The sequence below is a fragment of the Piliocolobus tephrosceles genome, chromosome 10 (assembly GCF_002776525.5).
Source record: "Piliocolobus tephrosceles isolate RC106 chromosome 10, ASM277652v3, whole genome shotgun sequence".
NCBI classification, from domain to species: domain Eukaryota; kingdom Metazoa; phylum Chordata; class Mammalia; order Primates; family Cercopithecidae; genus Piliocolobus; species Piliocolobus tephrosceles.
The window spans coordinates 109,137,766-109,162,707 of NC_045443.1; the positions used below are offsets into that span (position 1 = coordinate 109,137,766).

At 42.8% G+C, this 24,942-nt stretch overlaps 1 protein-coding gene, 1 non-coding gene and 1 pseudogene across 23 annotated transcripts in view; 1 reads left to right on the forward strand and 2 right to left on the reverse strand.

Annotated features, from left to right (window-relative positions):
• ATXN2 (ataxin 2) overlaps positions 1-24,942 on the reverse strand; it is a 153,282-nt gene that overhangs the window by 111,673 nt on the left and 16,667 nt on the right. The window lies entirely within an intron of this gene.
• Positions 8,524-8,586, reverse strand: LOC111539054. Its single transcript, XR_002730561.1, has one exon. It is a non-coding gene; the product is annotated as a U7 small nuclear RNA (small nuclear RNA).
• On the forward strand, positions 23,842-24,405 carry LOC111541943 (annotated as a pseudogene). Its single transcript, XR_002731406.1, has one exon. The product of XR_002731406.1 is annotated as an interferon-induced transmembrane protein 3 pseudogene (transcript).

Sequence of the window (24,942 nt, forward strand, 5' to 3'; positions counted from 1 at the left end):
ACTAATAATTTATCTTTCACAGATCTCACTACAAAAAAAGACACCATAATAAGTACCTCACATGGAACATATCTACTCTATCACATCTACTTTACAGGTGAGGAAACTGAGTCTTACCAATCAAATATCTTGACCAAAATCATCCAGTTCATGAGCAGTAGAGCTGGTATTTAAACAAGGTATATCTGATTCCGTGTCTAAGTTTTTCCTTTCTAGGTTATGCTGCCTCTTTGAAACTGTATCACAAAGAATAAACTACCTCACCTAACAGAAATTCTGTACTTTTTCAAACATCATTTGAATTTATGGCTTTGGTGGGGGTAGCGGGTAGTTACTTATAGTCTGTACATGAAGGCAAAAATGCCTAAATCTTACTTAGGATGATCTGGTATCCTGGTGGTTGCTGAGATGCCAAGTTACAAAACCTTGAACAAATGCCACAAACTGTCCTTAAATTCATATGGCCTCCCTACAAAGCTATGTAAAAGACTTAAAAACATAATCCCCTTTAAATAAGTCACATTGTTCTTTTTAGTGATTATGTGGTTACATCTTTGACTAATAAAAAGTAATTGTTTGACCATGGAGTTTACTCAACAGAACGTATCATTCAACCAGGAAAGTATTATCACATAAAAACAGTACAGAGTGCAGAAACCACTGATTTCCACTGATCTATGACATGGTTGGACACCCAAGAAGAATGTTAGCATATCGAAGCAGTATTCTCTGAAATCCATTAAAGTCTAAATTCTTGTTTCTTTTTGTATCCCTTCAAGTTATGCTTCACTTTTAATCTTTTCATTAGTATCTCAAACCAAGTATTTTACTATTTAATAGAGTAACAAATACTGAATTGCAATTAAAAAAAAGGCCAAGAGCACATTTTAGACCTAAGTATATTTATGGTTAGATAGATCAGGTTTAACAAAACACTAATATCCAGGACTCTATGCTTTCAATAGTTGCCAAATATGAAATTCAAGTGTGACTTAAAATGTTAGTCAAATTCATATAAAGAAATTTACATGCTGAATGTGGTAGCTCATGCTTGTAATCCCAGGACTTTGGGAGGCTGAGGCAGGAGGATTACTTGAGTGCAAGAGTTTGAGATCAGTCTGGGCAACAAAGCAAGACCCCATTTCTATAAAAAATAAAAAATTAGCCAGGTGTGGTGGCACAAGCTTGTGGTCCCCGCTACTTGGTAGGGAGAGGTGGGAGGATCACTTGAGCCCAGGAGGTCAAGACTGCAGTGAGCTGTGATCCTGCCACTGCACTCCAGCACGGGTGACAGAGCAAAACCCTGTCTCAAAAAATAAATAACTAATACAGAATAATAATAATACAGAAGGCAGAAATGAATGGGGCTGTAAATCAAACAAGAATGGTATGAGCTGATAACTATTAAAGCTGGGTGATAGGTGTTCAGGGGTTCACTTTACCATTCTGTCTACTTTCAAACAATTTCCCTTAAAAAAAAACAAAAAAGAAAAAACACCTTCTGATGTAATACAATAGGATAGACCTAATCAAGCTTACGGATCTACTACCAGTTTACGAGAAACATTAAGATGGAAGAATATATTAACTGATACCATGAGGTTACTCACAGTTTAAATCCAGAATGTAGTAAATGCAACATAAAAAATGACAGTTTTTCTTTTTCTTTTTTTTTTTTTTTATTTTCTGAGACAGAGTCTCACTCTGTTGCCAGGCTGGAGTGCAGTGGCACAACTGGCTCACTGCAACCTCCACCTTCCGGGTTCAAGCGATTCTCCTGCCTCAGCCTCCAAGTAGCTAGGACTACAGGCGAGCACCACCATGCCCAGATAATTTTTGTATTTTTAGCAGAGACAGGGTTTCACCATGTTCGCCAGGATGGTCTCCATCTCTTGACCTTGTGGTCCACTCGCCTCAGCCTCCCAAAGTGCTGCGTGAGCTACCACGCCCAGCCAAAGATGACAGTTTCTTTAACAAATAAATCACATGGTACAAAAACACCATAGGAGGAGAACTTATTAATTTTAAAATACATACAAAAGCAATGCATAGGCCGGGCACCATGGCTCAGGCCTGTAATCCCAGCACTTTGGAAAGCCGAGGTGGGTGGATCACAAGTTTGAGACCAGCCTGACCAACATGGTGAAACCCCATTTCTACTAAAAACACAAAAATTAGCTGGGCATGGTGGCACGCACCTGTAATCCCAGATATTTGGGGAGGTTGAGACAGGAGAATCACTTGAACCCGGGAAGTGGAGGTTCCAGTGAGCCAAGATTGGGCCACTGAACTCCAGCCTGGGCGACAGAGCGAGACTCCATCTCAAAAAAAAAAAAAAAAAAAAAAACTTAATGCACTTAAAATTGTTGAAATGGTGTATTACATATATTGTACCAAAATTTAGGAGAAAAAAACTCAGAATCTCTTCCCAAAGAAATTTCATTTGCAACAAGGTATAGAAGAGTTCATGATGCTTTCAAAGGCACTTGGTAGGAGGAGATTGGTAGAATCATTGGAGATAAGTGCTAAATCGTAGGTTGCCAAAACTAGGGAAAGAGAGCTAGGAGGACTCCTCAGTGGATCAGAACAAATTTCATACACTGATCTCAGAAACTATCCCTTCAAAGAAGCTAAAATTTGATCAGATCAGTCTGTGGAACAGTTTATGACCCAAAGCATCACTGAAAAAAAATGTAGGCCCTCCACATCTGAGGATCTCACACCCTCAGATTCAACCACTCGAGATGAAAAACACTTAAAAATAAATACGATAAAAACAAACACATAAAAATATATAACAACTATTTACCTAGTATTTATACCATATTAGGTACTACAAGTAATCTAGAAATGACAAAGTATACAGGAGGATGTGCACAGGTATATGCAAATACTGTGCCATTTTATGAAGGACTAGAGCATCCATAAATTTTTATATCCAACAGGGGGTTCCTGGGACCAATCGCCCAAGGACACCAAGAAATGACTATATAGTATCATCTAGTAATTAGTGTAGATTAACAGCTGGGTACAGTCTGGAAAAGAGACAAAGCCATGCCAAAATCACGGTGATTCCAGAATGATGGTAGGCATACCCAAGGCTGCATCCCAAGAAAAGCAGCATCAGACGCATCACACTGTACTGGGAGGGAAGAAGGACTGAACACTAAAATCATTCAGCCAGTCATTACACAAATAAGCAAATAACAGTAACAACCCCCCCCCCATCATAGGCTAATGAGAACCAGTATCCAGAGTTACTACATTATTCAAAATGTCCAGTTTTCAACAAAAAATGACAAGACAAGCTAAGACACAGGAAAGTATAAACCCACCCACTGGAAAAAAAAAGTAGGCAATAGAAATTGCTTGTATAACCAGATGTCTGATTTAGTAAGAACTTCAAAAGTGGTCACTATAAACAGGTTTAAAGAACGAAAGAAAATCATAATTAATGCAGTAAAAGAAGGTATGATTGGCCAGGCACAGTGACTCAAGCCTGTAATCCCAGCACGCTGGGAGGTCAAGGTGGGCTGATCACGAGGTCTGGAGATCGAGACCATCCTGGCTAACACGGTGAAACCCAGTCTCTACTAAAAATACAAAAATTAGCTGGGTGTGGTGGCATGCACCTGTTGTCCCAGCTACTTGGGAGGCTGAGGCAGGAGAATCACTTGAATCCAGGAAGCAGAGGTTGCAGTGAGCCAAGATCCAGCCTGGATGACAGAGCAAGACTCCATCCAAAAAAAAAGAAGGTATGATTATCATATTGCATCAAATAAAGAATGTTAATAAAGAGAACATTATTCTCTTTATTTTGGGAGGCCGAGACGGGTGGATCACAAGGACAGGAGATCGAGACCATCCTGGCTAACACGGTGAAACCCCGTCTCTACTAAAAACCATACAAAAAATTAGCCGGGCGTGGTGGCAGGCGCCTGTAGTCCCAGCTACTCGGGAGGCTGAGGCAGGAGAATGGCGTAAACCCGGGAGGAGGAGCTTGCAGTGAGCTGGGATCCGGTCACTGCACTCCAGCCTGGGCGACAGAGTGAGACTCCGTCTCAAAAAAAAAAAAAAAGTACAGTACAGTAACTAAAATGAAAAATTCACTAGAGAGCTAAACAGAGATTTGAACTGACGAAATAACAATTTTGCAGACTGAGACAGATTATGCAATCCAAAGAACAGAGGGAATAAAGTATGAATAAAAATAAACAGTCTCGGTCAGGTGCAGAGGCTCACACCTGTAATCCTAGCACTTTGGGAGGCTGACACGGGTGGATCACGAGGTCAGGAGATGGAGACCATCCTGGCTAACACAGTGAAACCTCATCTCTACTAAAAATACAAAAACAAAATTAGCCAGGCGTGGTGGTAGGCACCTGCAGCCCCAGCTACTTGGGAGGCTGAGGCAGGAGAATGGTGTGAAAACGGGAAGCGGAGCCTGCAGTGAGCCGAGATCACGCCACTGCACTCCAGCCTGGGCAACAGAGCAAGACTCTGCCTCAAAAGAAAAAAAAAAAAAAAAAGAACAGTCTCTGGCCGGGAATGGTGACTCACGCCTTAATCCCAGCACTTTGGGAGGCCAAGGCAGGTGGATCACCTGAGGTCAGGAGTTCAAGACCAGCCTGGCCAACATGCTGAAACTCCATCACTACTAAAAATACAAAAACTTAGCCAGGTGTGGTAGCGGACGCCTGTAATCCCAACTATTCGGGAGGCTGAGGCAGGAGAACTGTTGAAACCAGGAGGTGGAGGTTGCAGTGAGCCAAGGTCGTGCCACTGCGCTCCAGCCTGGGCAACAAGAGCAAAACTCCATCTCAAAAAAAATAAAAATAAAAAATGCTACATTAGCAAATATTCACTTGGCCAGGCGCAGTGGCTCACACCTGTAATCCCAGCACTTCAAGAGACCAAGGCAGGTGGATCACCTGAGGTCAGGAGTTCAAGACCAGCTTGGCCAACACGGCAAAACTCCATCTCTACTAAAACTACAAAAATTAGCCACATATGGTGGCACATGTCTTGTAATCCCAGGCACAAGAATCACTTAAACTCAGAGGCAGAGATCATACCACTGCATTGCAGCCTGGGTGACAGAGTGAGACTTCGTTTTTTTTTTGTTTTTGTTTTCGTTTTTTTTTTTGAGACAGAATCTCCCTCTGTCGCTCAGACTGGAGTGCAGTGCTGTGATCTCGACTTACTGCAACCTCCACCTCCAGGGTTCAAGCGATTCTCCTGCCAGGGTTCAAGCGATTCTCCCGCCTCAGCCTCCCAAGTAGCTGGGAGTACAGGCGTATGCCACCACACCCAGTTAATTTTTTGTATTTTTAGTAGAGACAAGGTTTCACCATGCTAGCTAAGATGGTCTCGATCTCCTGACCTTTTGATCCACCCACCTCAGTCTCCCAAAATGCTGGGATTACAAGCGTAACCACCATGCCCGGCCTCCAGACTCCATCTTAAAATAAAAAGAAAGAAAATATTCACCTGCCAGGTACAATGGCTCACGCCTGTAATGCCAACTAATCCAAAGACTGAGGCAGAAGGACCACTTGAGACTCAGAGTTCAAGACCATCCTGATCAACTTCACAAGACCCTATCTCTAACATAGTTTTAAAAAACAGTCAGGTGTTATGTGGGTGTCTGTAGTCCCAGCTACAGGTGGGAGGTTCACTTGAGCCCAGGAGTTTGAGGCTGCAGTGAACTATCATCATGCCACCGCACTCTAGCCTTGGTGACAAAGCAAGACTCTATCTCTTAAAAAAGAGAAAAAGGACACCTGGTGCGGTGGCTCACGCCTGTAATCCCAGCACTTTGGAAGGCTCAGGCGGGCAGATCTCCTGAGGTCAGGAGTTCGAGACCAGCCTGACCAACATGGAGAAATCTCATCTCTACTAAAAATACAAAATTAGCCGGGCGAGGTGGCGCATGCTTGTAATCCCAGCTACTCAGGAGGCTGAAGCAGGAGAACTGCTTGAACCCGGGGGGACAGAGGTTGCAGTGAGCTGAGATTGCGCCACTGCACTCCAGCCTGGGCAGTAAGAGGGAAACTCCGTCTCAAAAACAAAAAAAAATGTACACAGAGTGATGGAAGAAAGGGGCATCACCACTTGGTAACACCACAGTAAATAACTGTTTCAGGCAAAAGTGTCCACAGATGCTAAATATAGTAAGGGAAAGCAGAAACAGAGTATTTATATAACCACAAAGTAACTCCCCAGAAGATACTGATGAAATGACAAAGTGAAAAATAACTTTATAGTGAAGAAACTTAGTAGACACAACCCTAACCAAGGGATCAAAGTTAACAACCCCAGTAATGGGACAAATATATATAATGCACTTTCTGATATCATGCAATGAGAAAAACACACAAATCATTCCTATTGTATTCCTGCCAAAACTAAATATCTGAATCTAATGATAAGGAAACCTAAAATAAACCCTAATTGAGAGACAGTCTACAAAATAACCTGTAATCTTCAAAAGTGTCAAGTCACAAAAGACAAAGGAACTGCTTTGGATTAAAGGAGACCAAAGATACATGATAACTGAAGGTAACAATCCTGGATTGGTTCTTGGACGGGGGAGTAAATACATATATTCTACATGTATATATAGGTACATGTACATGTAGAATACATATATATAATACATATATATGTACACATAGCGCATATACATATATGTAGAATATATGTATTTACTGGTTCTTGGACCAGAAAAAAATGTTATTTGTTGACTGTTTTAAAGGACATTAGAAGAAAAGGTCTGTAAACAGGATAACAGTTTGACACAAATATTAATCTCCTTAAACTGCACTGTGGTTTTGAAATAGAATGCCCTTGTTATTAGGAAATACAATTTGAAGTATTTAGGGCTAAAGAGGTATCATGTCTCTCATATGTTTAATAAGGTAATTTTTATTTTATATTAAATCTTATATATACAAATACCATACAGATAAAATGTAAAGGTGAATATGGTAAAATGTTACTTGAAGAATGTAGGTGAAATATACAAGAGAAGTATTTGTAGTATGTTTGCAATTTTTCTAAAAGTCTAAAATTATGTGTAAGCAAAATATTTTTAATTGGAAACTATAAGTGATGTGACTTGTTAACTCTAGTGCACTGTCCAACGCATTTTTTAAGTAATAATACTTAATCCTACTCAGCCTTGAAACTCAAATGCCATCTTTTCAGGGAGCCTTCCTTAGATTATCTCAATCAAATACACGATGCTGTTTTCAACTCTCCAGTTTAGATCTGTATTATAATTACTAGTGTATCTGTCATATGCCCACTACTCAGGACCATCACCTGACTATATTATGCTTCTGTGAAAATCAGAAAATGATGCCTCTTCCAGGGGGTCAGAGCCCCACATTAGAGAAAACAGTGTGGTTGGCAAGCAGTGTCTTTGTGAAAATTAAGAGGAGGCACCAGAAGCACATAGATATAGGCCCCAAAGGCACATTGTGTGGCCAAAGAAACATCTTGATTTCAACATCCATTCACACTTGGTCAGGAACTCTTGGACAAATGAAAACCTGAACAACCAAGCCTGGCGAAAGTATCTTTCTACCACTACCAAAATTAGCAGAGGAATCATGCCTCATACGATACATACTCAGTAAATATCTAATGAATTAACAGCCCAATCAGAACAGGGGAAAGAAAAAAAGAAGAAAGTTAAAAACTTTCTGTTTCAGGCTGGGCGTGGTGGCTCACGCCTGTAATCCCAGCACTTTGGGAGGCTGAAGCAGGCGGATCACGAAGTCAGGAGATTGAGACCATCCTGGCTAACATAGTGAAACCCCGTCTCTACTAAAAGAACAAAAAATTAGCCGGGGGTGGTGGCAAACGCCTGTAGTCCCAGCTACTTGGGAGGCTGAGGTAGGAGAATGGCATGAACCCAAGAGGCAGAGCTTGCAGTGAGCCGAGATAGTGCCACTGCACTCCAGCCTGGGCGACAGAGCGAGACTTCATCTCAAAAAAAAAAAAAAAAAAACTTTCCATTTCAAAGCTATCAATCCTTAAGTCAGGGGTCAGGAAGCTACAGCTCACAACCTGTTTTGGTCTGGCTTCTGGACTAAGAATGATTTTTAAGTTCTTCAAGAGTTGCTTATGGTAAAAGGAATTTAAGGGGAAATGGAAAAAAAAATAGTAAGGATTGTTTAAAGAAAAAAGGATATGCAACAGAGAAGTTATATGGCCTTAAAGCCTAAAATACTTATTATCTGAGACTTTACATAAAAAGTTTGCCCATCCTTGCATTGAAGAAAAAAAACAAACAAACAATAGCTGCAACAGCAACACAACAATTAAAAATCAAGCAGAGCCAGGTGCAGTAGTGCAGCCTGTAGTCTCAGCTACTCACAAGGCTCAGATGAGAGGATCACTTGAGCCCAGGAATTAAAGGCCAGTCTAGGCAACAATACAAGACCCTGTCTTTTAAAAAATGAAAGATAAAGTTGTTTATTATTTTACATGAATCAGTATTTACTACTTCTGCATGGGGGCATTTCTGGTAAAGACTGGAAAACCTGCTAGACAAATTGTGTAAGAGCTGTAACACTCTAGTACTTCTTTTCTCTTTTGTAGAGACGGGTCACACTATATTGCCCAAGCTGGTCTCCAGCTCCTGAACTCAAGTGATCCTCCTACCTCAGCCTCCCAAAGTGCTGGGATTACAGGCATGAGCCACCATGCCTAGCCTCCAGTACTTACTTCTAAAATAAACTGCTGGATAGCATTAAATTATTTTCATGGAAGTTTTATGCACACACAAGTAAGAAATGTCATGAAAGTCCCCATGTTCTCATTTAAGTAATGCTTTATATTAAAATTTGAGGTTGATCCACCTACTGAAGAAAAAACAGTATTTTACTAGTGTACATATGATGGCAATACATGCACACCTCATTTTATTCTGCTTTGCTTTATTGAAATTCACAGATGCTGCATTTTTGACAAGCTGAAGGTCTGTGGAAACCTTGAGTCGGGCAAGTCCATTAGTGCCGTATTTTCAGTAACATGTGCCTTCTTTGCAACTGTGCCACATTTTCATAAATCTCACAATATTATCAAACTCCGTCTCAAAAAAAGGGAGGGGAGGGGAGGGGGAGAGAGAGAGAGAGAAAGAAAGAAAGAGAGAGAGAGAGAGAAAGAGAAAGAGAGAAAGAAAGACATTCTGTAAGGCTACTGCTGCCATTCATAGTCATTCTCTGATGGATCTGGGCAAAATAAATTGAAAACTTTCTGAAAAGTATTCGCCATTCTATATGCCATGGAGAATGCCATCCATGAGCATGGGAGGAGGTTAAAACATCAACATTAACCGAGTTTTAGAGGAAATTGCTTTTTTTTTTTTTTTTAAGATGGAGTTTCGCTCCTGTTGCCCAGGCTGGAGTGCAACCTCCGCCTCCCAGGTTTAAGCGATTCTCCTGCCTCAGTTTCCTGAGTAGCTGGGATTATAGGCGCCCGCCACCATGCCTGGCTAATTTTTGTATTTTTAGTAGAGACAGGGTTTCACATTTGTCAGACTGGTCTTGAACTCCTAACTTCAGCTGATCTGCCCTCTTTGGCCTCCTAAAGTACTGGGATTACAGGTGTGAGCCACTGTGCCCGGCCAGGAAATTGCTTATAATCCTCATGAATGATTTTGTGGGGTTCAAGACGTCAGTAGAGCAAGTAACCGTAGATGTAGTAAAAAAAAAAAAAAGCAAGAAAACTAAAATTAGAAGTGGGGTCAGAAGATGTAACTGAATTGCTGCAATCTCATGATAAAACTTGAATAGATGAAGAGTTGCTCCTTATGGATAAGCAAAGAAAGTGGTTTCTTAAGATGGAATCTACACCTGGTGAAGCTGCTGTGAGCACTGCTGAAATGACAACAAGATTATGAACATTCCAGAAACGGGCCAGGTGCAGTGGCTCACACTTGTAATCCCAGCACTTTGGGAGGTTGAGGCAGGCAAATCACGAAGTCAGGAGTTCAAGACCAGCCTCACCAATACGGTGAAACCCCATTTCTACTAAAAAATACAAAAATTAGCCTGGCATGGTGGCATGTGCCTGTAGTCTCAGTTACTCGGGAGGCTGAGGCAGGAGAATCACTTGAACCCAGAAGGCAGAGGTTGCAGTAAGCTGAGATTTTGCCATTGCACTCCAGCCTGGGAGACAGAGCGAGACCCCATCTCAAAAAAAAAAAAAAAAAAAAAAAGAATCTGAGGTCAGGAATTCAAGACCAGCCTGGCCAACATGGTGAGACCCCATCTCTACTAAAAAGACAAAAATTAGCTGGGTATGGTGGCGTGCACTCATGGTTCCAGCTACTCAGGAGGCTGACACAGGAGAATCGCTTCAACTCGGGAGGCAGAGGTTGCAGTGGGCCGAGATTGTGCCATTGCACTCCAGCCTAGGCAACAGACTCTGTCTCAAAAACATAAATGTACGTTTTCATATGTTTGTCTCTTATTCACTGTGTTAATTAACAAGCAAAACAATATATACAAACAATCTAATGTATCCTGATAACTGAAAAACATTAAATAATCTACGAATAAAATTACCTTCCATTATTGTTTCAACAACTGGGGGATGTCAGACGCAGTGGTTCACACCTGTAATTCCAGCACTTGGGGAGGCTAAGGCAGGTGGATTGCCTGAGGTCAGGAGTTCAAGACCAGCCTTGCCAACATGATGAAATCCCCTCTCTACTAAAAATACAAAAATTAGCCGGGCGTGGTGGCACACGCGTGTAATCCCAGCTACTTGGGAGGCTGAGGCAGGACAATCACTTGAACCCGGGAGGCGGAGGTTGCTGTAAGCCAATATCATGACAATGCAGTCCAGCCTGAGTGACACAGCAAGACTCCGTCTCAAAAAAAAAAACCAAACAAAAAAAAAAAATTGGGGGGGAAAAACCCTGCAATTTTTACTGTTACTGTCACCATACAATATAAGTATAGAGCTTCATGTCTTTTTATTTTTCACCATTCTGCTCATCTATCACCATTTTTCAACACTACTCTTCTGTATGTCCTTCAGTAGTTTCTAATGCTATTTCAACAAGGTCTGGGTAACAGGTTTTTTTTATATAATCAAAATATTTCATTGATCCAGGTTTCTAGAATCAGACTGGTTGTATAGAAGTAACTAATTTTCTTTGGCATAAGGGTACTACATATCTCTAACCCCCTTCCAGTAAAACTGTAAGAATGCTCTTCCCTCCAGCTATTCACAGGGCTGCCCCTTTCTTGTTAGTTAACAACTTAAATGTCACCTCCTGAGAGAGGTCTTCTCAAACTATCCCATCTACAGCAGCTCCTCAACTACTATTATGTCTACCTGTTTTAATCTTAAGTAACTAATGTTTAGTACATCAATTAGACAATTAACTAAAATCTAGAAATCAAGTTACACCTCTCAAGATTAATTCACTTAGGTGAGTCATTTTGTTCTTCCCATTTCAGTCTTCTTGTTGTTGTTGTTTAAATTATTATTAGAAAGGGAAATCCTATACCACTTATTGAATATTTTCTCCCTAAAAAGATGAGTCAAATGAAGTGGCAGCAGGGGGTGGGCCATGACAACCCAAACATAGTAAAGCTAGAGGTTTTTTGTTGATTTTATTTTTTTTAGCAAACTGAGGTGGGAAGGTAACTCTAAATTCACACAGAACTGCCAGATTAATCCAGTCATATAATCATCTAGGATCATTGTTTCAAAACAATTACCATTCACACAAGAACTAATATCCGCATTAATTGCTTGGGTTCAAATTCTGACCCCATCACTTCTCAGCTCGGTGGCCTTAATCCTGTGACTTCAGCTCTCTGTGTTTTAATTTCAACATCTACGAAATGAAGATAAAAATAATACCTTCTCAAAAGAAAAAAAAATAGTATCTTCTCATAAGGTTGTGGAAATTAAGTAATATTCCACACAGACAGCAGAGCTTAAAACAGTGCCTGGTACGTTAAATGCTTAATAACTGCTAGCTAATATAATTATTTTCCTCAAATTCCAGCATACACTAGAGTAGTAAAGGAGAAAAAAAGGCCAGTTGCAGTGGCTCACACCTGCAATCCCAGCACTCTGGGAGGTCAAGGTGAGTCCAGGAGTTTAAGACCAGCCTGGGCAACATGGCGAAACCTCGTCTCTACGGAAAAATTTAAAAATTAAGCAGACGTGGTGGATCATGCCTACAGTCCCAGTTATTTGGAAGCTGACATGGGAGGATCACTAAGCCCAGGATGTCAAGGCTGCAGTGAGCCAGGATCACACCACTGAACTCCAGCCTGAGTGACAGAGCGAGACGCTGTCTTAAAACACCACCACCACCACCACCCACCCCCTCTTTATATGAAGTTTTACCCCTTCAGTGCCTTTACCCCTTGAGTCCCTCTAGAGAAAGGGATAAGAGGCTTGGTCATGAAGCCATGAACAATTAGATCTACCTAGACACACCAAAAAATCCAAACAACTCCGGTAGAAAAGGATCTTAGGGCTCTAGTCCCATGCTGTCCAACAGAACTTTGTGTAATGATGAAAATGTCCTATGTCATGTTCTCCAATATTGCAGCCATTAGGCATATGTGGCAGCTAAGCACTTGAAATGTGGCTAGTATGGCTGAGGAACTGAAATATTTAAATTTTAATCAACATAATTTTAAATTTAAAGAACCAATGTGTGGAAGTAGCCACAGTACTGGACAGTGCCCATTCCCATCTTCTCGAGTTCTCCAGATAGCAAGCCACCCACCTTCCACAGCATTCATATTACCTCTGACTTACGCACCAACAATGCTTCCTGACAGGAAACTCACGTCTATCCCAATGATCTACCCATTGCTCATAAATGTATCCCTTCCTGGAGGCCACAAAACAACTGTATTCCCCTTCAAAAGACTATCAGTGGAGGAGAGGGGAGTATAGCTGACACAAGGTTGGCCATTTACTGATAATTGCTAAAGCTGAGTGACAGGTACATAAGATTCATCCAACTGTTTTCTTTTTAAATACGTTGAAATTTTATATTTTAAAAACCTTATTAGTGTTTACTTCAAGCTCATTTCATTTTCTAACTGAAACATATTCTTCCAAATGTGTTTCCTTAGTTTTAGTGAGGACCCCCTCCAATTCTTTTATCACACTATGAACCATTTTTTCTACATACACCAAGTGTATAGCATCCCCGTGCTTTAGCACAAACTTTTCTCTGCCTGAACTTCCTCCTCTCTTACATGGCCTCACTGAAAAGTGCTTATCATCCTTGAAGATCCTTCTCAACTCTCATCATTTTGAAGCCCTTTTTCTTCACTGCCCACCCATGGCAGTCCCCTCCCAGTGCTACCAGTTTAAACTATCTGCACGCCTGCCTTCTCTACATTGGGTAACCTGGAAGCACAGATAATGTTTCATTCATCTTTGTCTCTGTACTAGTCTGACAGTGTCAACTGTGTAATGAATTAATGAATATACAAACTCAATGAAATGCTAAACTGCATCCATTCATACTGTACTACCCCAAGCCCATCAATACCACTTTTCAACCTTAACTTGCTGGTGTAGTTTCTACTGGTTTCCAAACACGCTAATAAGAACAGCTAAAAGTTACTGAGCACTTATTATTTGCCAGACACTGAATTAAGCGTGTTACACGTTTAATTCATTTAATCCTCTTCCATCCCCTTTTTACAGGGGAAGAAACTTAAGCATAAGTGAAAATAACTCGCCTTACATCACAAAATATGAAGGAGCAGGGATGCGAATATTAGTTGTAAAGTCCCTGCTCCTGTGTACAATAAAGAAGTCAAATCATAATGATCTCAAACTCAAGCTTCCAATCCCAAAATTCAGATTTGGGAAAGGGGATTAGGATGCGAAATAGGAATACTGATCTGTAAAAAGAAAAAATAACTTTAGGCATTCTCCATAAAACAGTGTGAGGGAAAATGGTAATCTTTTTATTCTTGTAATTTATAGTAAGCTACTATTGAATAAGAAGGCTAACTTGTACCAGACAAGGTTAAGTTCTACAGGAACTCTTTTTTAATTATTAGAATTAGTTTCATGGAAGATTTGGGATAGATCTTAAAGGGTAAGTATGAGGATCTCGAATGGCAGAACAATGATGGAGAAGCAAGCAAGAGGCAGACATTGGGCACTGAACCTCCACAAGCAGTGAGGAAGGAGACCATCTTGATTTAAATGGAGGTCTTATTTTTGAAGAGTTAATGGGAAACATGATCAGAAAGATAAAATGGAGTTCTACCAGGGGTCAGCAAATGCCCATGGGCCTATGGCCTATTTTTATATGGCTTAAAGCTCAGAACATTTTTTACACTGTAAAGAGCTTTTAGGTCAGGCGCGGTGGCTCACGCCTGTAATACCAATACTTTGGGAAATGGAAGTGGGCAGATTACCTGAGATCAGGAGACTAGCCTGGCCAACATGGCAAAACCCCATCTTTACTAAAAATACAAAAATTAGCCGGGCATGGTAGCATGCACCTGTAATCCCAGCTACTCAGGAAGCTGAGACAGGAGAATTGCCTGAACCCAGGAGGCAGAGGCTGCAGTGAGTCAAGATTGTACCACTGCACTCCAGTCTGGGCAACAGAGCAAGACACTGTCTCCAAAAAAAAAGAGCTTTTAAAGTATGTAAAGAAAAACATGCAAACACTCACAAAAAGGGGACTATATATGGCCTGCAAAGCCTAAAATACTAACTATCGGGCTGGGCACAGTGGTTCACACCTGTAATCCCAGCACTTTGAGAGGCTGAGGCAGGTGGATCATCTGAGGTCAGGAGTTTGAGACCAGCCTGACCAAAATGGTGAATCAACCCCATCTCTACTAAATACAAAAAAATCAGTCGAGCATGGTGGCACATGCCTATAACCCCAGCTACTTGAGAGGCTGAGGCAGGAGAATTGCTTGAACCCGGGAGGCAGAGGTTGCAGTGAGCCAAGATGGCACCATTGCACTCCAGCCTGGGCAACAAGAGCAAAACTCCATCTCAAAACGAAACAAAACAAAACAAAAGTTTACTATCTGGCCCTTTATGAAGTTTGCCAGGCCTTGGATTAGGTCATAGAAAGCTGTGAAGGAGAAGACTCCCTCAGGCTTGGGAATAGGGTGATTTTTAAGCACAGGGGTTACCCAACACAAGTAGAGTTGAAGCCTAATAGCAAAAGGTAGGCTAGGCTAAACCCATGGATAAAATCAATGTATCACAGTAATTAATAATAAAATGTACAACCACCTGATATTATTGTTTGGCCCAAATAAGTAACAGTATAGCCAGGAATTTGCATAAAGCCACAGAGGAAAGAAATTATTTCCTCAACTATTACATTCATTCCCTCTGGAAGACTAACACATACTGCTGAAGTCTTGTTCAGTGTCCTTCTAGCCCCAGACTTTGAAGCCTACCAAAATGGACTGAGACAGGGAAAGTGTGGGCAAGCAAGTTCCATACTCTAATTTTCCTACAAAAACATCCTAAGTGGTGTGTGGGTTCTTAGATCAAGTCGCAAACACATTCACAGCCCATGATATCGTACAACACTACTTTTAGTTCAAATTAATTATGAGTAACAATGGACTATCTGCCAAAATAGGCAGCTGCAGAAAACTAACCATCATTTATGATGCTGTTTCCAAATTTCAAAATAAATAAATAAATAAATAAACTTTTTTTTGATCAAAACTCACTGATAGAGAACTGCCAGGACTAAAGCATGGTTGACTGAAGAAATTTTATGGTGGACAATATTGACTGGATTGTTTTCTTCATTGATTTTTTTTTTTTTTTTTTTTGAGGTGGAGTCTTGCTTTGTTGCCCAGGCTGGAGTGCAAAGGAGTGATCTCAGCTCACTGCAACCTTCACCTCCCAGGTTCAAGCGATTCTCCTTGCCTCAGTCTGCCAAGTAGCTGAGATTACAGGTGCCTGCCAACACGCCTGGCTAATTTTTTTGTATTTTTAGTAGAGATGGGGTTTAGTCATGTTGGCCAGGCTGGTCTCAAATTCCTGACCTCCGGTGATACACCCGCCTCAGCCCCTCGAAGTGCTAGGATTACAGGCGTAAGCAACTGCTCCCAGTCTTCTTCACTGATTTTTAGTGGCTTTTGTCGTATCTCTATACTATAGGCAGTGGAACACAGTTATTAAAAAGCAAAGACTTTGAAATCTCACAAGGTTAAAAATCTCAGCTTTGTCACTTCCTATCTCTTTGACCTAAGGGCAATTTCCCTAATTTCTCATATCCATCACTTCCTCATCTGTAAAAAGGATATGGCACTACCAGTCTGACAGGCTGGGCTGTTATAAGACTTAAAAGATACACAAGTAATGCTCTTGGCACAGCTCTCCTGAAACCTAATAGGCACACAATAAATGGTATTTATTTTATTACATAACATTTATTACATAAATAAAATGTTCATCATCTCTTTTCACATCATAGATAGCTCAATGTGGTTTTTTTCTTCAGAAAGAATGGCCACTACTACCACTTGGCTCAGAAATGCTAGTCTTTTTTTTTTCTAAAATGTTTTATATAGAAAAAATTTTAATAATAAATAGACATTCTTATGTATTTCCTTACCCTTTTAGATTGGGTTTAGAAGTATGGAGACTTCCAGCCGGGTGCAGTGGTTCACGCCTGTAATCCCAGCACTTTGGGAGGCCGAGGCAGGCAGATCACGAGGTCAGAAGATCGAGACCACAGTGAAACCCCGTCTCTACTAAAAATACAAAAAATTAGCTGGGTGCGGTGGCGGGCGCCTGTAGTCCCAGCTACTCGGGAGGTGGAGGCAGGAGAATGGCGTGAACCCGAGAGACAGAGCTTGTAGTGAGCCGAGATCGCACCTCTGCACACTCCAGCCTGGGCAACAGAGCAAGACTATGTCTCAAAAAAAAAAAAAAAAAAAGGTATGGAGACTTCCTATAGCATTTATAGATTATGAATGACTAAATTCCCTATCTGTCACAAATGTGAATTCCTCATTTTCTTTATTTCTTCCCTTTTTTTTGGCGGTAGGGGGATACGGTCTCTGTCGCCTGGGATGGTAAACAGTGGCTCAATCATAGCTCACTGCAACCTCGAATTCCTGGGTTCAAGTGACCTTCCCAAATAGCTGAGACTATAGGCATGCACCACCATGCCCAGCTAATTTATTTTTGTAGAGATGGGACCTCACTATGTTGCCTAGGCTGGTCTTGAATTCCTGAGCTCAAGCAATCCTCCTCCCTTGGCCTCCCAAAGTGCTAGAATTACAGGTGTGAGCCACTGCGCCCAGCCAAAATTCCTCATTTCTTTCCATTTTTCACATTGTTGAAGTATAGTCCTTCACCCAGAGAAGTTAGTGACTCAAGTTCCTGATTGATTAAAAGAAACTAATCATAACATTTCTTAATACCATCACTAGTTTTCTTCTCCTGTTCTCACTTGCATATACCTTTCAGAGATCCAAAACACAATGATAGTAACTAATTCATTCTGTCTCTGCCACTTTCTGAGTGAATTTAAATAGGTCACTTAACCTCTCTGGGCCTTCATTTCCTCATGGGTAAAATGGAGACAGGATAACAGATGATCTAACAGGGCTATGTGGTAATCACATGAGATTATGTATGCCCTGGGAGAATAAACTCAGGGTAGGGCCCAGTCCACTCAATCCTGTTTCCCTCCTTTTTAATTATGACCCTAATCAATTTTCACAAGCTGAGGTCAGAAAGCTTCTCAAACATACTTATTTCTGTGCCTAGCCAGTGGCTGTCCCTGAAGCACTAAAAAGAACAAGACCCTTAGCAACACACCAGACTGCTGATGACAGGGGCTGGAGCGCAGTGATGTGACTATAGCTCCTACAATCTTGAACTCCTGAGTTCAAGCAATCCTCTAGCTTCAGCCTCGTGAGTAGCTGAGATTACAGGTGTGTGCTGCCATCCCCCATTAATTAAAAAATATTTTTTGTAGAGATGGGGTCTTGTTATGTTTCTCAGCCTGGTCTTGAACTCCTGGCCCATCCCACTTCAGTCTCCCCATGACATGGGGAGGTTTACAGACATGACCCAGACCCATTCTTCAGATGGTTTTTTTTTCTGGTTTTTTGTTTTGTTCTGTTTTTCTCTTCATCTAAAAGAACTCCTTTCAAGATTTTATGAGGCAGAAGTAAAGAGTACCATCTCAAACACCTCAATACCATAAGGTGGCAGGGGTAATGTGAACTTTCTGTCTAGTCTATACTACCACATAAGCTCCAGAAAGAGAGAGACCTCATCTGGCTTATTCACTACTGTACTCCCAAGCCTCACAAGCAGTAGGTACACCAAAAATTAAAAAAAGCGGAGGGAATTAAACGTGGTATGCCTCTAAATGCCATGCTTTCTACATGACAGCTTTTTCTTGACATGTTCAACTCCTACTGCCTAATAATAAAACCAACAGCCGGGCACGGTGGCTCACGCCTGTAATCCCAGCACTTTGGGAGGCCAAGGTGGGTGGATCACTAGGTCAGGAGTTCGAGAACAGTCTGGCCAAGATGGTGAAACCCCGTTTCTACCAAAAATACAAAAATCAGAAAGGCATGGTGGTAGGCGCCTGTAATCCCAGCTACTTAGGAGGCTGAGGCAGGAGAATCGCTTGAACCTAGGAGGCGGAGGTTGCAATAAACCGAGATCATGCCACTGCACTCCAGCCTAGGCGACAAGAGAGAAACAAATTCCATCTTAAAATAAATAAAGTAAAATAAAATAAAATAAAACAAAACAAAACCAATAGTCTGGCTGAGCACCATGGCTCACGCCTATAATCCCGCCACTTTGGAAGGTCGAGGTAGGCAGATCACTTGAGAATAGGAGTTCGAGACCAGGCTGACCAACATGGTGAAACCCCATTTCTACTAAAAATACAAAAATTAGTCAGGCACAGGAGTGCATGCCTGTAGTCTCAGCTACTCGGGAGGCTGAGACAGAAGAATCACCTGAACCCAGGAGGCAGAGGTTGCAGTAAGCTAAGATTACACCACTGCACACCACTGTACTTCAGCCTGGGCAACAAAGAGAGACTCCAGCTCAAAAAATAAACATAAAAATAAAACCAATAGTCACATATTCAACAAATTATTATTATTATTTTGAGATGTAGTCTCGTTCTGTCGCCCAGGCTGAAGTCTCCTGGCACGATCTCTGCTCACTGCCTCCTGGGTTCAAGAGAATCTCCTGCCTCAACCTTCTGAGTCACTGAGACTATAGGTGTGCCACCACAAATAGCCAATTTCTGTATTTTTAATAAACACAGGGTAGGCCAGGCGCAGTGGCTCATGCCTGTAATTCCAGCACTTTGGGAGGCCGAGGCAGGTGGATGACGAGGTCAGGAGATTGAGACCATTCTGGCTAACACAGTGAAACCCCGTCTCTACTAAAAATACAAAAAATTAGCCGGGCATGGTGGCAGATGCCTGTAGTCCCAGCTACTTGGGAGGATGAGGCAGGAGATGGCGTGAAACCAGGAGCTGGAAGTTGCAGTGAGCCGAGATCGTGCCACTGCACTCCAGCCTGGGCGACAGAGTGAGACTCCGTCTCAAAAACAAAAACAAACAAACACGGGGTTTCACCATGTTGGCCACGCTGGTCTTGAACTCCTGACCTCAAGGGATCTGCCTGCCTCAGCCTCCCAAAGTGCTGGGATTATAGGCGTTAGCCGCTGCACCTGGCCACAGCAAATTGATAACTTACTGAGCATACAAAGTTGTAAAAGGCACTTCTTTCTACTGTCAAGATGCTCTACATCTAGAAGGAAGATAATGCAAATACTTCCACATAAGTCAGATCCCAAATAAAGACATGCACCACATGTTTCAGTTAACAACAGACCTATATACAATGATCAACTAGTAAGTTAAATTAAATTTATTCTTAAAGAAAGGTATTTTTGACCAGGCACAGTGGCTCACACTTGTAATCCCAGCACTTTGGGAGGTCAAGGTGGGCAGATCACTTGAGGTCAGAGGTTACAAGTCTTAACTCCTAACCACACTGAACTTTCTGTCTGCAGAGAGTACTGGTCAAGAGTTCACAAAACGGCTAGGCATGATGGTGTGCACCCACAGTCCCAGCTTCTTGGGAAGCTGAGGTGGAAGGACTGCTGGAATCCAGGAGTTCAACGCCCTGGGCAACACAGCAAGACCTCATCTCTGGCCGGGTGCGGTGGCTCACATCTGTAATCCCAGCACTTTGGGAGGCCGCAGCAGGTGGATCACCTGAGGTCAGAAGTTCGAGACCAGCCTGGCCAATATGGTGAAACCCCATCTCTACTAAAAACACAAAAATTAGTCAGGCGTGGTGGCACACACCTGTAATCCCAGCTATTCAGGAGGCTGAGGCAGAATAATCGCTTGAACCTGGGAGGCCGAGACTGCAGTGAGCGGAGATCATGCCACTGCATTCCAGCCTGGGCGACAGAGCAAGACTCTGTCTCAAAAAACAAACTAAGAAAGATATTTATCAATTTAGTGTATCCTAACTGTACAGTGTTCATCTACAGTAGTATACAGTAATGTCTTAGGCCTGCACATTCACATAACACTCATACAATGACTCATCCCAAGCAACTTCCTGTCCTGCAAGCTCCATTCATGGTAAGTGACCTATTCAGATATACCCCTTTTATCTTCTATGCTGTATTTTTACTTACCTTTTCTATGTTTAGATACACAAATACTTAACATTATGTTACAACTGCCAACACTATTCAGTACAGTAACATGCTATATAGATTTGTAGCCTAAGAGTAATACTGTGTACCACAGCCTACGTGTGTAGTAGGTATACCATCTAGGCTTGTGTAATGATGTGATCACCTAAAAAATTTCTCACAACACATCCCCATCATTAAGCAACGCATAAACACAGTTTCTCATCACCGAAGATGGTATGAATGTCAAATAAACACATGAAAAGATGCTCAGTATCACTTTGCATTAGGGAAATGCAAAAGAAACCCACAATGAGGCCAGGCACAGTGGCTCACACGTGTAATCCCAGCACTTTGGGAGGCTGAGGTAGACGAATCACTTGAGCCCAAGAGTTCAGCACCAGTCAGGGCAACATAGTGAGACCTCTTCTCTACTAAAAATCAAAGCAAATTACCAGGTGTGGTGGTACATGCCTGTGGTCCCAGCCAGGAGGCTGAGGCAGGAGGATCACTTGAGCCTAGGAGGTCAATGTTGCAGTGAGACAATATCACATCACTGCACTCCACCCTGTGTGACAGAGCAAGACCCTGTCTCAAAAAAAAAAAAAAAAAAAATTCATACACTGCTAGGGGAAGAAAATATAGTACAGTCACTTTAGCAAACAGTTTAGCAATTACTTTTAAAATTAAATAAACACTCACAGGATTATATGTACCCTGGAAAAATAAACACTTTCCACAAAACCCAGCAATCTCATTTCCATGCATGCCAACCAAGAGAAATAAAATCGCATGTTCACACAAAACCTGTACATAAATATTCACACCAGCTTTATTTTTGTTTTTGTTTTTGTTTTTGAGACGGAGTTTTGCTCTTGTTGCCCAGGCTGGAGTGCAATGGTGCAATCTCAGCTGACTGCAACCTCCGCCTCCCGGGTTCAAGCAATTCTATTGCCTCAGCCTCCTGGCTGGGTTTACAGGCATGCGCCACCACGCCTGGCTAACTTCATATTTTCAGTAGAGATGGGGTTTCTCCATGTCGGTCAGGCTGGTCTCAAACTCCCAACCTTATATGATCCGCCTGCCTCGACCTCCCAAAGTGCTGGGATTATAGGCGTGAGACATCACACCTCGCCTCCAGCTTTATTTTTAATAGCCAAAACCTGCTAACTCAATGTCCACCACTAGATGAACAAACTGGTACATGCATATAATAGACTACTACTCAACAATAAAGAGAAAGAAACTACTGAGTAACATGCAATAGTACAGATGACTTTCTTTTTTATTGAGACAGAGTCTCACTATGTCACCCAGGCTGGAGTATAGTGGCTCGATCTTGGCTCACTGCAACCTCTGCCTCCTGGGTTCAAGCGATTCTCCTGTCTCAGCCCCCTCGAGTAGCTGGAATTACAGGTGTGAGCCACCAGGCCCGGTCAGAGATGACGTCTTGCTGTGTTGCCCAGCGCCTTGAACTCCCGGGCTCCAGCAATCCTCCCACCTCAGCTCCCCAAATAGCTGGGACTATGGGTGCACGCCATCATGCCTAGCCATTTTGTGAACTGTTGACCAATGCTCCTCTCTGCAGACAGAAAGTTCGGTGTGGTTAGGAGTTAAATGGGAACAAAGAGGAGGCTGGGTGCAGTGGCTCATGCCTGTAATCCCTCCCAACACTTTGGAAGGCCAAGGCAGGAGGTTCCCTTGAGCCCAGGAGTTCGACACCAGCCTGGGCAACAGAGCAAGATCCTGTCTGCGGGGGAAAAAAAAGAAAAGAAATCAGCTGGACATGGTGATACACACCTGTAGCCCCAGGTACTCAGCAAGCTGAGGTGGGATGAATGCTTGAGCCCAAGAATTCGAGGTTACACAGTTACAGTAAGCTATGATCGTGCCACTACACTCCACCCTGAGCAACAGAGAAAGACTGTCTCCAAAAAAAACAAAAGACGACAACGGGAGGTGGGTGTAGTCCCAGCTACACCCTACACCTTCAGGAGGCAGAATCATCTGGGCTCAGGAGTTAAAGGTCAGCCTGAGCAACATAACAAGACCCTGTCTCTTAGGAACAAAACGGGAGGGGGAGAAAGTAGGTGGAGGGGGAGAGAAGGGAAGGGAGGGAGACAGAGAGGAAGGGGTGGGAGAGACAGAGAAAGAAAAATAAAAGAAATAAAAAGAGCCAGAGAAAGGAAGGAAGGGGGGGAGGGAGGGAAGGGAGGAGGCAGCAGGGAGGGGAGAAAAGAAGGAAAGGAAGGATGAAGAAAAAGAAAAACGGCCGGGCGCGGTGGCTCAAGCCTGTAATCCCAGCACTTTGGGAGGCTGAGACGGGCGGATCACGAGGTCAGGAGATCGAGACCATCCTGGCTAACACGGTGAAACCCCGTCTCTACTAAAAATACAAAAAACAACTAGCCGGGCGAGGTGGCGGGCGCCTGTAGTCCCAGCTACTCAGGAGGCTGAGGCAGGAGAATGGCGTAAACCCGGGAGGCGGAGCTTGCAGTGAGCTGAGATCCGGCCACTGCACTCCAGCCTGGGCGACAGAGAACGACTCCGTCTAAAAAAAAAAAAAAGAAAGAAAGAAAAAGAAAAACGACAGTGAAAGGCCAGGCAGCCAGGCGTGGTGGCTCATGCCTGTAATCTCAGCACTTTGGGAGGCCGAGGCAGGTGGATCACCTAAGGTCATGAGTTCGAGACCAGCCTGGCCAACATGGTGATATCCCATCTCTACTAAAATACAAAACCTAGCTGGCCATGGTGGCAGGAGCCTGTAGTACCAGCTACTTGGGAGGCTGAGACAGGGGAATAGCTTGAACCTGGGAGAGGGAGGCTGCAATGAGTCAAGGTTGTGCCACGGCACTCCAGGCTCGGGAAGAGAGCGACACTCCAACAAAAAAAAAAAAAAAAACAATGTATTAGAAATAAAAGTACATCAGATTCTAATGTCAGTTATGCAGCCAATGATGAGACACTCTGGCAAATAACCCTCTTGGTCTCAATTTCTTCACCTGTAAATAATTCGAGTACTAAAAAATCACCAGAGCCAGAGAAATCCAAACTATCAGGGAAAGGGAGGGGCCCACTGAGAACCAGCTCAGCAACCCGACCACAGCTGGTCTTCCCTGGACACCATGAACCACACCGTCCAAACCTCTTCACTCCCACCAACATCGGCCATCCCCCTAACTATGAGATGCTCAAGGAGGAGCAAGAGGTGGCTGTGCTGGGGGTGCCCTACAACCATGCTCCCCTGATGTCCACCGTGATACACATCCACAGCAAGAACTCCATGCCCGACCATGTTGTCTGGTCCCTGTTTAACACCCACTTCATGAACTCCTGCTGCCTGGGCTTCATAGCACTGATTTACTCAGTGAAGTCTAGGGACAGGAAAATGGTTGGCGACCTGACCAGGGCCCAGGCCTACACCTCCACCGCCAAGTGCCTGAACATCTGGGACCTGATTGTGCACATCATCATGACCATTCTGCTCATCGTCATCCTAGTGTTGATCTTTCATGTCTATCAATAGATCAGGAGGCATCATCTAGGCCAGGAGCTCTGCCCATGATCTGAATCCCACGTACTCCACCTTCCATTCCTCGCCCTGCCCCCAGAGCCAAGTCCTGTATCAGCCCTTTATACTCACACACTTTTCTACAATGGCATTCAATAAAGTGCTCGTGTTTCTGGTTAAAAAACAAAACAAAACAAAACAAAAAAAACACCAGAGTCATTCCAACTCCAAATGTGTTTGACTCTACATTGTTGAATATCTACTATGTGCCAAGAACAGAATGTAAGAATAATCTAGGCTGAGTGTGCTGGCTCACGGCCTTAACCCCAACACTTTGGGAGGCCAAGGCAAGAGGACTACTTGAGGGCAGAAGTTCAAAACCAGCCTGGGTAACAGTGAGACTGTCTCTACAAAAAATTTTTTAAATTGTAGGAAGCAGCACTTTGGGAGGCCAAGGCAGGCAGATCACTTGAGCTCAAGAGTTTGAGGCCAACCTGGGCAACATGGTAAGACCCAAATACAAAAAATTAACCGGGCATGATGGTGCACGCATGTGGTAGCAAGCTACTTGATGAAGCAGGAGAACTGCTTGAACTCGGGAGGTGGAGGTTGGAGTGAGCAGAAATTGCACCACCGCACTCCAGCCTGGGTGACAGAGCAAGACGGTGTCTCCAAAACAAAACAAGAAAACAAAGAAAAACTGAAGGGTGTAATG